Source organism: Diadema setosum, chromosome 18, assembly GCF_964275005.1.
Source record: "Diadema setosum chromosome 18, eeDiaSeto1, whole genome shotgun sequence".
In the NCBI taxonomy this organism is placed as follows: Eukaryota; Metazoa; Echinodermata; class Echinoidea; order Diadematoida; family Diadematidae; genus Diadema; species Diadema setosum.
The window spans coordinates 2,787,474-2,801,395 of record NC_092702.1 but is presented as its reverse complement, the minus strand read 5'-3'; positions in this window follow the sequence as shown (position 1 = coordinate 2,801,395).

The following is a 13,922-nucleotide window of genomic DNA, read 5'->3' as shown; positions in this document are numbered from 1 at the left end:
TCTCAAAGGTCCCATAATACATTTATACATGTCATGTTTTAACATCATGGTTTCAGTTGCTTACAATGTAGACATATAGAAATATCCTTTGTAATTACCCAATAAAGAAGTATCAGTTTTCATACAAATTGCTCAAAATGACAGATTATGAAATAAGTCCAAAGGCTTGGAAGACCTGCCACATACAAAATCAAAACACACAGAAGACCTATGTATTCAGTGTAGATGGCTTCACAGAACAGATGAACTGGTAACCTTCTGTGTGAGGATATAATATACATCTAATCTACAAAATTAACATCTCAATTATTCTTGGACTGATTTTTCTGGTCTTCTCAACATCTTTTTTCTTCTCACTTCTGAAAAACTGTCTGCAGCAAAATATGTATTAATGTCTTCTCTTTGATCCATTCAGAGAAAACACAGAACCTAGACGTAGTTCTGGATGGTTCTTCATAACTAAGACGAAGGTTTCATTAGAAAGTAGTCATTGATTCATCTAATATAAAAATTGTTGATAAACTAGCCAAGACGAAACTAAAGCATTTCAGCATACTCATCAACACATGACAACAAAAATGTAAGAGAGCCAGTGAGATGTTTATCTCACATTGAAATAGAGGAGCGCCCATCCTGCAGGCAGCTCCCCTGACTGCTCTCCTTTGTTTCACCTAATTTGTTGGGTCTCGTGTGTTTTGCTGTGCGAAAACTGTACCAGTGTTTTTGTAATCATCTCAGGGTTCTTCTGGACTTGTAAGAGTGATATTTCAACTCAATTTTGAGAGGATTCAGCCTGCACCTTGTCATACTGCTTCATGTGTACACTGGTCAAGTGCAGCCATGTTACAGCTCCTCCATGCAACACAGTGGCTTTGATATTCACTCAAGCCTGACTACAATGTGAAGGACAAGGAGAACCCTTGGTAACAATGGAGGCCGCTAAGTGTTATTCTATTGTGCTGCTGGTAGGGATGAGTCTGTTGAATAGGTCCAATTTCAATGGACAGCAAGCTGTGTTATCTGAGTACAAGCCTGTTTGCACTGCATATGTTTGTGCTGCATGTGGATTGAACTCTCAAATTTCCAGACCTGTTCGGAGTTTCTGTGGCAACCGAATCAACTATTACCCCAACTCTGATGCGTCTCACCATATTTTGCTTTTAAAGGATGGCGACGTCAGTCCCAATCCTGGTCCTGAAGTCAGATCTGAACAAACACAAACTGTCAGAGAAAGCATATCCTATACACGTGAGCAACTGTTTGATGTCAGCCCTCATGACACTTGCCATCAGAGGCTGTCTCCGATTTTATGGAAGAAGCTCACCTCCTTGGGGATCTCCCACCGCAAGTCAACACGGCGTGGTAGAAGAGCAGGTGTGGGAAGGAGGAACCAGCTATCTCTTACTACACCTGGAGCTCTAGCCCCTACACGTTTGGATGGAAAAGGGAAGGATCAGCCAGAAAGAAGCACATTAAGCAACCAGGTCAATATGTTGGGAGTGTCAAAATGGAGAGATAAAAAAACAAATTAACCATCAACAAGTGTCAAATAACACCCAAGCTCAAATTGGTCTGTGGAACGCCCGTTCTATCAGCAACAAATCAACGTGTATCAGTGATTTGATACAGGAATGCAATCTCGACGCTCTAGTTATCACAGAGTCTTGGCTTACTGGTGATCACAGGGATGACCATGTTTTAGCCGATCTTAAGCTTTCACTTCCAAATTGTAGCATCTCACATTGTCCTCGCAAGGGTTCCAAAGGAGGGGGAATCTGTGTCATCCACCGTTCTTCTGCTTGCATCTCTCTGAATGATGCAAAGACCTTCTCATCGTTTGAGCTCATGGACTTTAACATCAGATTCTCACCCGCATCTGTTCTGAGGGTCTATGCCATCTACAGGCCACCACCATCTTCTCAAAATAAGCTGACCTATAGCATGTTTGCTTCTGAATTCTTCACTCTTCTGGAGTCAGCGGCCATTGCTGAAACCTGCCCAGTCATAATCGGTGACTTCAACATCCATGTTGATAATAGCTGTGACAGTCATGCAAAATCTTTCTTAAGCTCGTTGGAATCGCTCGGGTTTCAACAACATGTGAAGGAAGCTACTCATCGAGCGGGTCACACTTTGGATTTGATAATTTCTAGGAAAGTTGATGATACAGTTTCCTGTCTCAACCTTATTTCTGGTTTACCATCTGATCATTCTATGATTATCACAACCATAAACACTACGGGTTCAAAAAATCCTAGGAAGCGCATTACCTTTAGGAAGCTGCGAAGCATTGACATCAGCTCCTTTCAGCAGGACATTATCACTTCTTCAATTGGGTCTTCACTTTCATCTCACCTTTCCACGGCTGTCGACGTGTATAATGAGACCTTGATTCAACTACTTGACAAGCATGCTCCCGCTGAAAGCAAGGTCATTACCATTAAGCCGTATGCACCATGGTATAATGAAGAGGTTAGGGAGGCTAAGAGGTGCAGGCGGCGGGCAGAGCGTCGAATGGTTAAATCTGGACTTTGCATCCATAAACAATTGTACAAGAAGGAATGTGAAGCTTACTACAATATACTGTTCGAAGCCAAATCAAAGTACCTCAAGTGCGAGATCAAGGAATCAAATACCAAGCAGTTGTTTGAGGTAGTGAAAAGGTTGTCGACCCCTAATCGTTCCACAGCGCTTCCTGATCACTCTTCTGATGAAGACCTAGCCAATAACTTTGGGGAGTTCTTTGAGAACAAGATCAGCTCGATTGTTTCTTCTTTTGATGATTCTTCTCATGAATTCTCCTGTGTGCCTGCACAACCTGGGATTTCACCTGACTGCAATCTGTCAGATTTTGATCCTGTTCCCGAAAGCCGAGTAAAATCCCTCATTAAATCGCTATCCTCAAAGTCTTCCAGCTTGGATCCAATCCCCACATGGCTGGTAAAGGCATGTCTCGATGAACTTCTGCCTCTTATGACACAAATCATCAACCTCTCTCTTTCCTCAGGAGTGGTTCCTGAGCAGTTCAAGACAGCACATGTGGTACCTTTATTAAAGAAACCTGGTCTTGAACGGAATGATTTAAAGAACTACAGGCCTATCGCTAACTTACCATTTCTTAGCAAGGTCCTTGAGAAACTTGTTGCAGCTCAACTCAGGACTTATCTGGATGAAAACAGCTTGTTTCCACCACATCAATCGGCTTATCGTCATTTTCATTCTACTGAAACTGCTCTGGTAAGAGTCCTGAATGATCTTCTGCTTGCTCTGGATAAGGGTCAGGAAGCTGTCCTCATTATTTTAGACTACTCCGCTGCGTTTGATACACTAGATCATCACAGTCTCCTTCATCGTCTAGAGTCTGATTATGGTATCAAAGGAACTGTTCTCCATTGGATAGAATCTTATCTGGAGGGACGCAATCAGGAGATTCTTGTTAATGGCACTCGCTCCAGACCCTTTTCCCTTCCTTATGGGGTCCCTCAAGGATCAGTTGTAGGACCCCTGATGTATATCCTGTACACCGGTCCTCTGGGAAGACTTATCAACTCTCATCATGGAATGCAACATGCAACCTACGCTGATGACACTCAAATATACCTCATCATGAGCTCATCAGATCATGAGGGGGCGATGCTCAGACTCTCCGCCTGCATCAATGATGTGAAGAGATGGTCATTTGAGCATAAGCTGAAGCTTAATGAGCTCAAAACTGAAATGCTTCATCTGTCATCCAAGTTCCGTAATACAGACCGCCTGCCATCTCTTAATTTTGAATCTGGAAGCATTTCTTCGTCAGAGCGTATTCGAGACCTCGGGGTTATTCTTGACAAGAACCTGACTCTTAATCACCAAATTAAAAGTATATGTCGATCCGCCTCATGGGGTGTATGCAAAATCGGAAAGATAAGGCGATATCTCGATAAGTCATCCACGGAACGATTAGTCCATGCCTTCATCTCATCACATTTGGATTACTGCAATGGTCTCCTTGCTGGTCTCCCGTACTCCAACATTGCACCCCTTCAACGAATACAAAACACTGCAGCCAGACTTGTCACTCGAACTAAAAAATCAGATCATATCAGCCCAATCTTACAGTCCCTTCACTGGCTACAGATCCAAGACAGAATCATCTTCAAAGTTCTCCTTCTCATTTTCAAAATCAACCACAACCTCGCACCACCCTACCTTCAAGATCTTGTTTCTCTCCGCTCTGCATCCACCTCCTCCACAACCAGACGTCTTCGTTCCGCCACCACTGCCAATCTTCAGTTATCCTCTGGACCTCGTACCAACACACGTTATGGTGATCGTGCCTTTTCCTCTCTTGCTCCTAAACTATGGAACAATCTTCCCGTCAGCATCCGACAAGCCAATACACTAGATTCATTTAAGTCAAACCTCAAAACATATCTCTTTAGGAAGTGTTATCTGTGTCGGTAGTGTACTAGTATTTGTAATTGTTGTCATATATATGATTGTTGCTGTACTTATATGTGGATTGCTTATTGTTTTCCTCTTCACTCGTTCTCTATCTTTGTTTTTCCCCAGCGCTTAGAAATATGATATTAAGCGCTTTATAAATGTTATGTATTATTATTATTATTATTTATCTCTTTTCTTCCACTCAATACGACACTTGTCACCATCTTCCCACAATTATGCGCGACATGTTGCTATTGCAATATACTGTAAAAGATTGGAGTTTAGGTTTCAAAATACATGTAGCAGGCAAATTTTGATGCACATCAAATTTCAAATAGGAGACTCCATCCCCCAAGAAAAAGATATTGCTCTACATGGAGACTGTGACATTTCAGCAACTGGCCAATGAAAATTTGAGCAAAATCAAGACACAAGTCAAAATTATTTAAAATTATAAACGTCAGTCAGTCATTCCGCATGCCACATTACAATAACCTAACGACTGCAACATCCATTGCCTAATATTCCTAATGCTGTCAGTTCTGGAATACAACAATTTGAGGGTTTTTATCTTCTTCCCAGAATAACGGGAATATCATTTTCTCTTGAAAATGAATGTAAACATTATGACAGTGACACGTCTTTTAAAAAGTTTTGAAAAGTGATGTTCACAGAAAACATGAAGTGAGTCACATTTCAACATGAAATTAGTCATATTTCATACAGGATGCATTTACGAAGTACTAAGCAAAAGATGTCACAGTCTTGTGTTACCTCTAAATTTTCATTGACCAGTTCTCTTCTCGCTGCTCAAATTTCACGCTCCTTTTCTGACGTCTCCATTCAGATGGTGGGGGAGGTATTCACAAATATGTGGCCTAACTTTAAACTTTCATTTCAAATTGTTTACTTTTTTTAGTTTGCTTCTTGTACATTGCACCTCTTGTCCATGGTGACTAGACAACTTATATGTAATGAGTTTTATGAGGATGTACATTGTGCATTGTATACATAATTACTTTCCTTGAATACAACACATCTGTATTAAAACACATTTCATATCTTTGGCAATTTAATTCATACATGAAATAGATTAGACTATGGACTGGTACCTTATGCAGGATTGCACTCAGTTTACCTTTCATTATCACATCACAAACTTTTTAAACTGATTCCACAGATACAATTGTAGATGACATTGAGTCCCACGGGCTGGCTATTTTCACTCCAAAAGTAAGACTATTTTGCTCATAAATATGTACTAGGACCTAGCATCCTCAATATAGGGTGGGTAACTCGTTTAATGATAAGATTTAAGAAAATTTACAAAGATGGCTAAGAGCATGATACTCGGCACAATGGAATGTTCTCTGCCTAGGGCGTGGGGTGGTATGTTTTGCTTGCCAACAATGGTGAACCACTGTCTCACTGATAAACACAATGGGAGTCAGCAACTTACACAAGCCAAACATATGCTACAAGCATGCCATATATGGTCGTCCATCAAACTTTGGTCAACAAAGTGCACAAAAGTCAACAATCCAACTGAAATCAAAGCTTAAAATCATAAAAATACTTCTAGTAATAAACATGGTTTTTAAGAAATCAAACAGACCAACTCAAGTCGTCATAACCAACAAATAAAAAAATGGTTGCAGATGCTCGAGAACTTTGTCAAATAAACCAAAAAGGACAATCCAACAAGAAGTGCCCGACAAGTGCTAGCCCCCACTAGCCCCTGGCTAGCATGCCGCCCTGGGGTTGCGGGGGGTTACGAAGTACGGGCCATCCAGGCAAGAACAAAAACGTAACGTGAGGTTGCTTTAAATTTTTGTTGCTTTGGAGAGGGCAGGGGTTAGGGGGGTTGTGTGGTGGTTTGTGCTACGCTACCTGACCAACGATAGTCTCTTCGGTGCGCCCGATGGCCTCCAGCCACCTCTCGCGCAGAATGGCTGGACGCTTGGGCACGCGATAAAAGTGACGCGGGTCGTCAGTTCCCTTGTAGCGAGAACGAAACTTGCAATTAGGAAAACCGCATGTTGTAGGCATGACTCGTGGACAGGCCTACCTGTGTGGGGAGAAAGGACAGAAAATAAAACGGGAAAGATGGAAAGAGGATTAGTGACTTTGATCACATTTAATGTCATGCATTCTCTCTTCTTCACTAGATATAATGTCCATAGAAAATCGCTTTCTTTGTATAAACACTCAAAATTACTACAGACGTGTTTTGACAACAATCAAAAACAAGTCAACAACATAGAGGAGTATGCTATTACACTAGTAAAAAATGTATTCCTATCTGGATAGTATTTCACACATAGAAGAATAACAGGCAGTGACATATCAGACTTGCACCTTCTCATAACATCTCTCCATGAGTTTGGATGATAGCAAACCATATTATCTGGTCAAAGGACCTGATAGCCTCAGGTCCAGTTAGTACTTTTCAAGTGTACCATTAGAAAAAAAAAAGAAAAAAAAAAGAAACTTAAATGCCCAAATTGCTAAGACACCCCCCCCCAAAAAAAAAAAAAAACAAAACAAAACAAAACAAAACAAAACAAACCATGCAACACACATGTAAACATGTATGATACCAGGACTCTCATACAAAACAAAGGACGGGCTTTTCCAAACCAACAACATGCTAGCCATCTTCCCAAATACATAATTCCTGAAAAACTTGGCAATATTTATACGCTTTGTAATAGGTCCAAGAATCCTTGACAATACCAGCCATACATGTACTACATCTAGCCATCCATTTTTAAGTGAATGTAAAGTCAAGCTCTGGTCCAGTATGTGTGACCATGTATATACTTTCAGGCCTACCTTAAGTGTTTAAAAAGAATAAATATATTGTAATATAACACAGGGAGTGTAACTACACCCTTGTATTACAATTCATTCAGTAATGAATGGACGAGAGCTACAGGCAAAGGGGCAGGTTAAAGGGACCGTATAGTTTTGGTTAAGACGTTACTTCAGATTTCTAACATTTTGGTGAGATAACGAGAAACCTCTTATGAAATATGAATGAGCATGTGATTCTTAATTTAATTCATTTGGAATCACATGCTCTGGAATTCATTTGATGAAAGTTGGTTTTGAAATGGCTGAGATATCCAAAACAGAGCAATCCTAATAAAAGGTGGGACCCACTTTTTTTAACGTTTGCTCAGTTTTACTTTGTTTTTGATGTCTCAGCCTTCCCAAAACCAATTTTCATCAAATAAACTTTTAATTCCTCTTAGAATGGTATGCTACATGTATGTACTATTTCATGTGTTATTTCTAGGTATCTCACAAAAAGTTAAGAGCCCAATTCTCATCTCCTCCAATATTATACCATCCCTTTAAAATGACGACTCATATAGCTTACAAGTACTAATTCAACAAGCATTGCTATGCTGAAATTGCTCAACACTCTAAAAACGCAAATGTTGAATCAACATTTAAAAGGGTCGAGGAGTGACAGCAATATTATACCATCCCTTTAAAATGACGACTCATATAGCTTACAAGTACTAATTCAACAAGCATTGCTATGCTGAAATTGCTCATAAGGTACAAATTACAGTTTGGTTACGGCATGGTATAGCTACAGGCACGAACAGAAAAAAAAATCTTATACAGTGAAAAGATGGTTTTGTTGAGATTTTTAAAAGAATGATCTAAAGGGGAGGGGGAGGCAAGTATGTGCTGCCGTACATCGGGAGCGTAGAACTGCAGATATGCACTACCAATTCTGTCACAAATGTTTCACAAACACTTCACTCCCAAGCTTCATTTGTAGACTCCTACCCCGTAATACAGGTATCCCCTATCAATCACTGAGTTCTCACAGCCTCTGTCCTACTGCCATCACACACTCACACACAATATGAACATGGCATTCTCGCCAGCTATCGATCGAGGAGTGATGCGTGACCGATCCCACATGTCAGGTTTTTGCTTGCCCAATATCCATCTGCCTGGACACATTATATCTGTTAGCTGTTCGTCCCGGACAGCACGATCTCCTGGCATGTCATCAAACTGTTAGTTTCCCTAGCATTTTGAAGGTCAAGGAAAATTTATGGAGATGTCTCAACCCCGGATTCTGCACAATAGAGGAAAACTTGAAATGCCAAAACTACCACCAATTCATAAAGGATAGCCCTTCTTACTATATCCCTATAAAAACTCTTGGCCTAATAGTATTAAAAGAGTCCTACTGATCTTCCCACAACTACCAGAGTAGAAATCTATGGCATTTTGAGAAACTGCATGTCTCATATACAAGTTTCTAACTTAATCTAAGAAGAAAGGATTCAATTCTACACTGTAGATAATGCCTCCAGCACCCTTCGGGTGGAGGCATAAATAAGAAAATGGTGGTTTGTCGAGAACCAATGTATCATACAAAGTTGTAGCCACATCTCCTCAACACATCAAGTATGGTGTTTTAAAAACAAGTCTTCAGAGATCTTTCAAATGCTTCTCATTCATTACTATTAAATTAAAAATTATGTCATCACTGCCTGATCAATATCAAACTGAGCTCATGCCAAAAAATAACCGCATGATGAAGCAAATATCTATTCATCTAAGTCTCACCATTCTAACACACACATACTGAACACACACACACACACACACACATGCACACATACAAATAAACAAACAAATACACACACACAGAGTGACATAAACACACACGTTATACATCTCACATGTACTTGTACAAAGTCCTCTTTTGCTTTTCCAGAGTATAGTCACAGACACCATACTTCCACACATGGATGGAGAGATCTTGGTGATAAATTCAGCCTGCCAGTCGGCCCCGAGGTCAAGGCTACCCCACCAGCCAAGCTAACTACAGCCAGAGCTACCTACCAACAGCCACCAAGCCGCTCAGCTCACCGCAGCAACGCTGATCAAAACACTGCGCTAATCCGAGTAAAATATGCCTAATTTCTTAGAGGGACAAATGACAGCCACAGGAGAGATGACAAAATGGATTACAAGTTTGTTTATTCATCATCATGCACTTAATGTCTCTTTAGTATCGTAATCAAGTAGTTGCAGAAATCCCATGTGAGATTGTTGAGAAGGTAGACGGCATTTCCAGCATAATCCCTGAGAGGGATGCCCGATGAGAAAAAGACAACTAGCAAGACCCAAAACCACCGGGCTTTTGGGCCGTGGAAGAAGAGATGCAATCTGTGAATTCATCCTGAGCCAAGTGTTCCAACAACATCCCAAGATTGTTATAATGGTCTCTCTGGCGTTCATGCTCAAAAGCACACTAAGAAATAACAAGTATATGACACTTCTGCTGCTGTCTTCCTCAGTGGTTGATGGACTGCATAAATAATTGTAGTTATGTTAGTTTCCGACATAAATGTCTTGGTTTTTATGACACCATACAAATCCTCAGTTATCACATTAATTTTGCGAAATACTTGTATTTTAAAAGAAATTAAAGAACATTTCTTAACAGACTGACTCAAAGATATGCTATTTCTTTCTTCCAAGAGTATGCTCTTGAAACTACTTGATATTTCTGTATGTGGCAGTCTACCCAAGGCTTGTTTGTTTGTTTGTTTGTTTGTTTTTGTCAGCCCACACTGGCCAAATTCACCACTCTGCAAATAACAGAATTTGTTGCTGAAATTTCTAGATCTCTGCATATAGGTTTCACAAAAATATATGTTGAACAATGTTTCACAGAAAATCTAACTTCGACTGCGGGAAATTCTGCATCAGCTTCACAGACAAATATGAAATACCCAATCTAAGTGTATTCAAAGAATTTTACCATTATCAATATTCATCTCATTTTCATTACCATTTTACTAACATTCTTTCCTTTCTTTCTTTTTTTTTGGGGGGGGGGGAGCATGGACCAAATCATACAGGCATTTGGGGAAGTCACACGTTCATTCTAATAAAGCTATCAAAAAGTCAAACTGATTTTTTTTTTTTTCAGCAGCCTACGGTATAAATATGGGAGAATAGAAGGAAAAAAGAGAAAATCAAAATGAAAAGCACTGCTCAAAACAGAATAAAAATATTGTAAGTGTACACTCATTATCTGAATTCATAGTGAATCCTGTTGTGTGTTCCAGTCCAAAGTTACTAGCAAAGAATAAATGCAAATACAAAGCATAGAACCAACCCAACCCTGAAAAAACAATCACAAGTTCACTCAAATAATACATTTTAAAAAGGAAAAAGGTCTGCCATAAATCAATTCCAAAAGTCTGAACATAAACGCCATTTGATAAAGTAAATATCAAGAGTGCTATCAGATGGAAATGTAGACTTTTCAAGGCAATGCAAATGGCGGTTCAATTACATATATTCATGGGCACTCAAGCACAATATACAAATTCCTTTGTTTCTCACTCCAACCGTTAACAGGAAGTAAGTGGCAAAAGCCCTTGACTAATTGTCCTCCATCCGCCACATACAGCAATGTGTACATATGATCACTCTGTGCTACATTGCATATCGAGACAGATATTCACAAGTCATTGCAGCGAGCGAGAAAGCTCCCGAGTACATCTGCACTCTCCTCAGATTGATAAATCTTAGCGAGAATCATGGCGAAACGGATCTCGGGATTTTACCGCCAGCCGCACGAGTGCATCTCCATAATCACTGAGATATTGAACAGTTCATATCAACAATGAGGGAAAATACTCCTCTTGAATTAGAAGTGCAAAAACTTGTATGCAGTGGGGAAACTACACTTATCTTGCATTGATGAACCAACCTAGCTTTTCAGGTCAATGTGAAATCAAGCTACTCTGGAAGTAAAAATTCCACCTTTATTAAATATCCAGCATAAAGAACACCAACCTCGTCAAAAACAAAATATACATCGTCTCAGAAGGAAATATTTACAATATGAAATTAATATTAACAGTACAATAACATTCCTAAAGCTTGCACTTTCATACTATAGTATATGCATACTATACTTTATGTCTGCATACATGTACACCATTTGTATGTACAGTACAATGGGTTATGAATAAAAAAAAATGCAAATCAATGTATAATTTACGTACAAATCATATGTACAAATGTGCAAACAAGGACTGTACATGTACATGTATGATGGGGCCTAGACACAAAAAGTATGATAGCCACAAGTTGTGTAATACTTTCAGGCAGTACAGTTGTACTATTATTTCAAGAGTTTCTTGCTCTCATATTCCTTTGTGTATGTTACAATTGTATGGCAATTAACAGTTGGAGATTAGTTCTTTTAAAGCTTGGGCAAGTTAATGATGACAGTAATAGTAATAATGTCCATTAAAAAAAATGATAGTAAGAAAATATATCATTGGTATGCACACAGTACCACAGAGTGCTTACAACATCGTAATATCCCTTGTACTCACAAATTCCTAAATCTTACCACTGGATTACTACTACATAAACCATTTACTGATTATACTAAGGAGATATATTATATCCATCAAATATCCATGTCTCTATTACTATATCACTACTTGCATTTGCATGTATTTGTTGTACATATAGTGTGCTTCAAATGTTGCTTTTGTTTTGGAAGTGACATGAATCAAAGAATTAAAAAAACACACAGGTAAATGAGATATTAACACACACACACACGTTGTAATAAATCAATAAGCATGTGCAGTAAATTATGCCCTAAAAATCATGAAAATTGCTCATCTTCAAAAAACCATCCATAGTTGCCTTTCAGCATTTATCAATACAATGTACATGTTTCAAAGTTGATTGAAAAAAAAAAATTAAATTGCATGCCTCTGTGTGGAAGGTACATGTAAATGTTGTAAAGATATGTATTCAAAAGCCCGGTCACACAGCGCTTTATGGCTTAATCACGGCCAAAACCTGTCAAAAAGTGGTCTCCCATGAAGCAGACGATGTTGTTTGCGTTGATGTCAAGTTTAAGACGAGCTACAAAGTACAGTCGATTTATAGACGTGGCAGGACGCAGGGAAAAATCGGAACGGCGTCGGACGCAGCAAAAAGTTTTGAACTGCTCAAAATTTTAGCCCAGAGACAACCACGGGTGGCACACGTGGTAAAGACGTGCAACACACGTGAAACACACGTGATAATCCGTGTTCCGCCAGTGATTAAATCTTGGGGAGAGCACGGTAAGACACAAAAGTTTAGCGGTCTATCACGGGCAGAGCATGGTCATGAGACGCGTGTTACGCGTGAAACACACGTGATAATTCGTGTTCCGCCAGTGATTAAATCTTGGGGAGAGCGCGGTAAGACACAAAAGTTTAGCGGTCTATCACGGGCAGAGCATGGTCATCAGACGCGTGTTACGCGTGTAACACACGTGATAATCCGTGTTCCGCCAGTGATTAAATCTTGGGGAGACGTGGTAACACACAAAAGTTTAGCGGTCTATCATGGGCAGAGCAGGGTTATCGGACGCGTTACGCGTTGGTATCACGGGAAATAGTGTGTGTTTAGCGTGTGTTTAGCAGCTTATCACCGACAAATGGATTTTATCGCGTACATACATATGTACATGTTGCTGGACATGGTTAGCCGTGCTTAGGCAGTGCTTCAGAAGTGGAACAACCGCCGACGGCCATACCCCGTACAAAGCACAGCCAAACCAAAATTGACCAAAAATTACCACTTACGATCACGTCCACCAGATTTTCATAACTTTTTGTACGTGATTTAGACGTGGAGTGCTGTGTGACCGGGGCTTTACCAAGGAAGCAAATTCTTACTGGACAATTGTGATGACTTCCCCAACATTGATTCTACATGTATCATGGTATCATGGTGTTGAAATCCATTTGCCCGCATAATACCAAGTGTGACCTACATGTACACACGCACATGTGCATGCTGGCTCTCATGCAGGCACATAAAAATGAGGACAATTCTCAAACAAGACAACTATCATATTTCCTCTGTATTATTATTGATTACCTGCAATTAATATGTCAGTGACATCATATGTTAGTTGAGATAAACTGTACACTGTTTTGTATGCCCATATATCCTAAAGAAATTCTGTCAGAGCATTTGTAAAGATATACAAAGTAATTTAGTAGATTCCTGTTGGACACTTCCACCACAGCAAGCTCAAAATCAGCGTAACTATTGTATAGTCTTTGTAACTTTCGGCGTATTTATTCTCACAAATTTTGCCAGTCAATGGAGTCGACTGACCTTATCACAGGACTTGTCTGCGTAAGTCATGAAATTCGGTCAAACATCATAAAAATAATGCAAATGATTTGTCTAGCAAGTCCATAGAATCAGGGTTTTTTTAATGACTTAGCACTCATACTATCCCCGTCAAAGACAGGGAGATCATTACCTTGCACTTGATGCAGATGATGTAAAGTAGAACTTTTTTGTACAGTACATGTAAAGTACATTTTGTCTACCATTTCTCTTTGTGACTTTGCATCCAAATCTATCTTTTCTTAAAAATCAAGCTTAGAGGGAATTTTTGCTGCAGA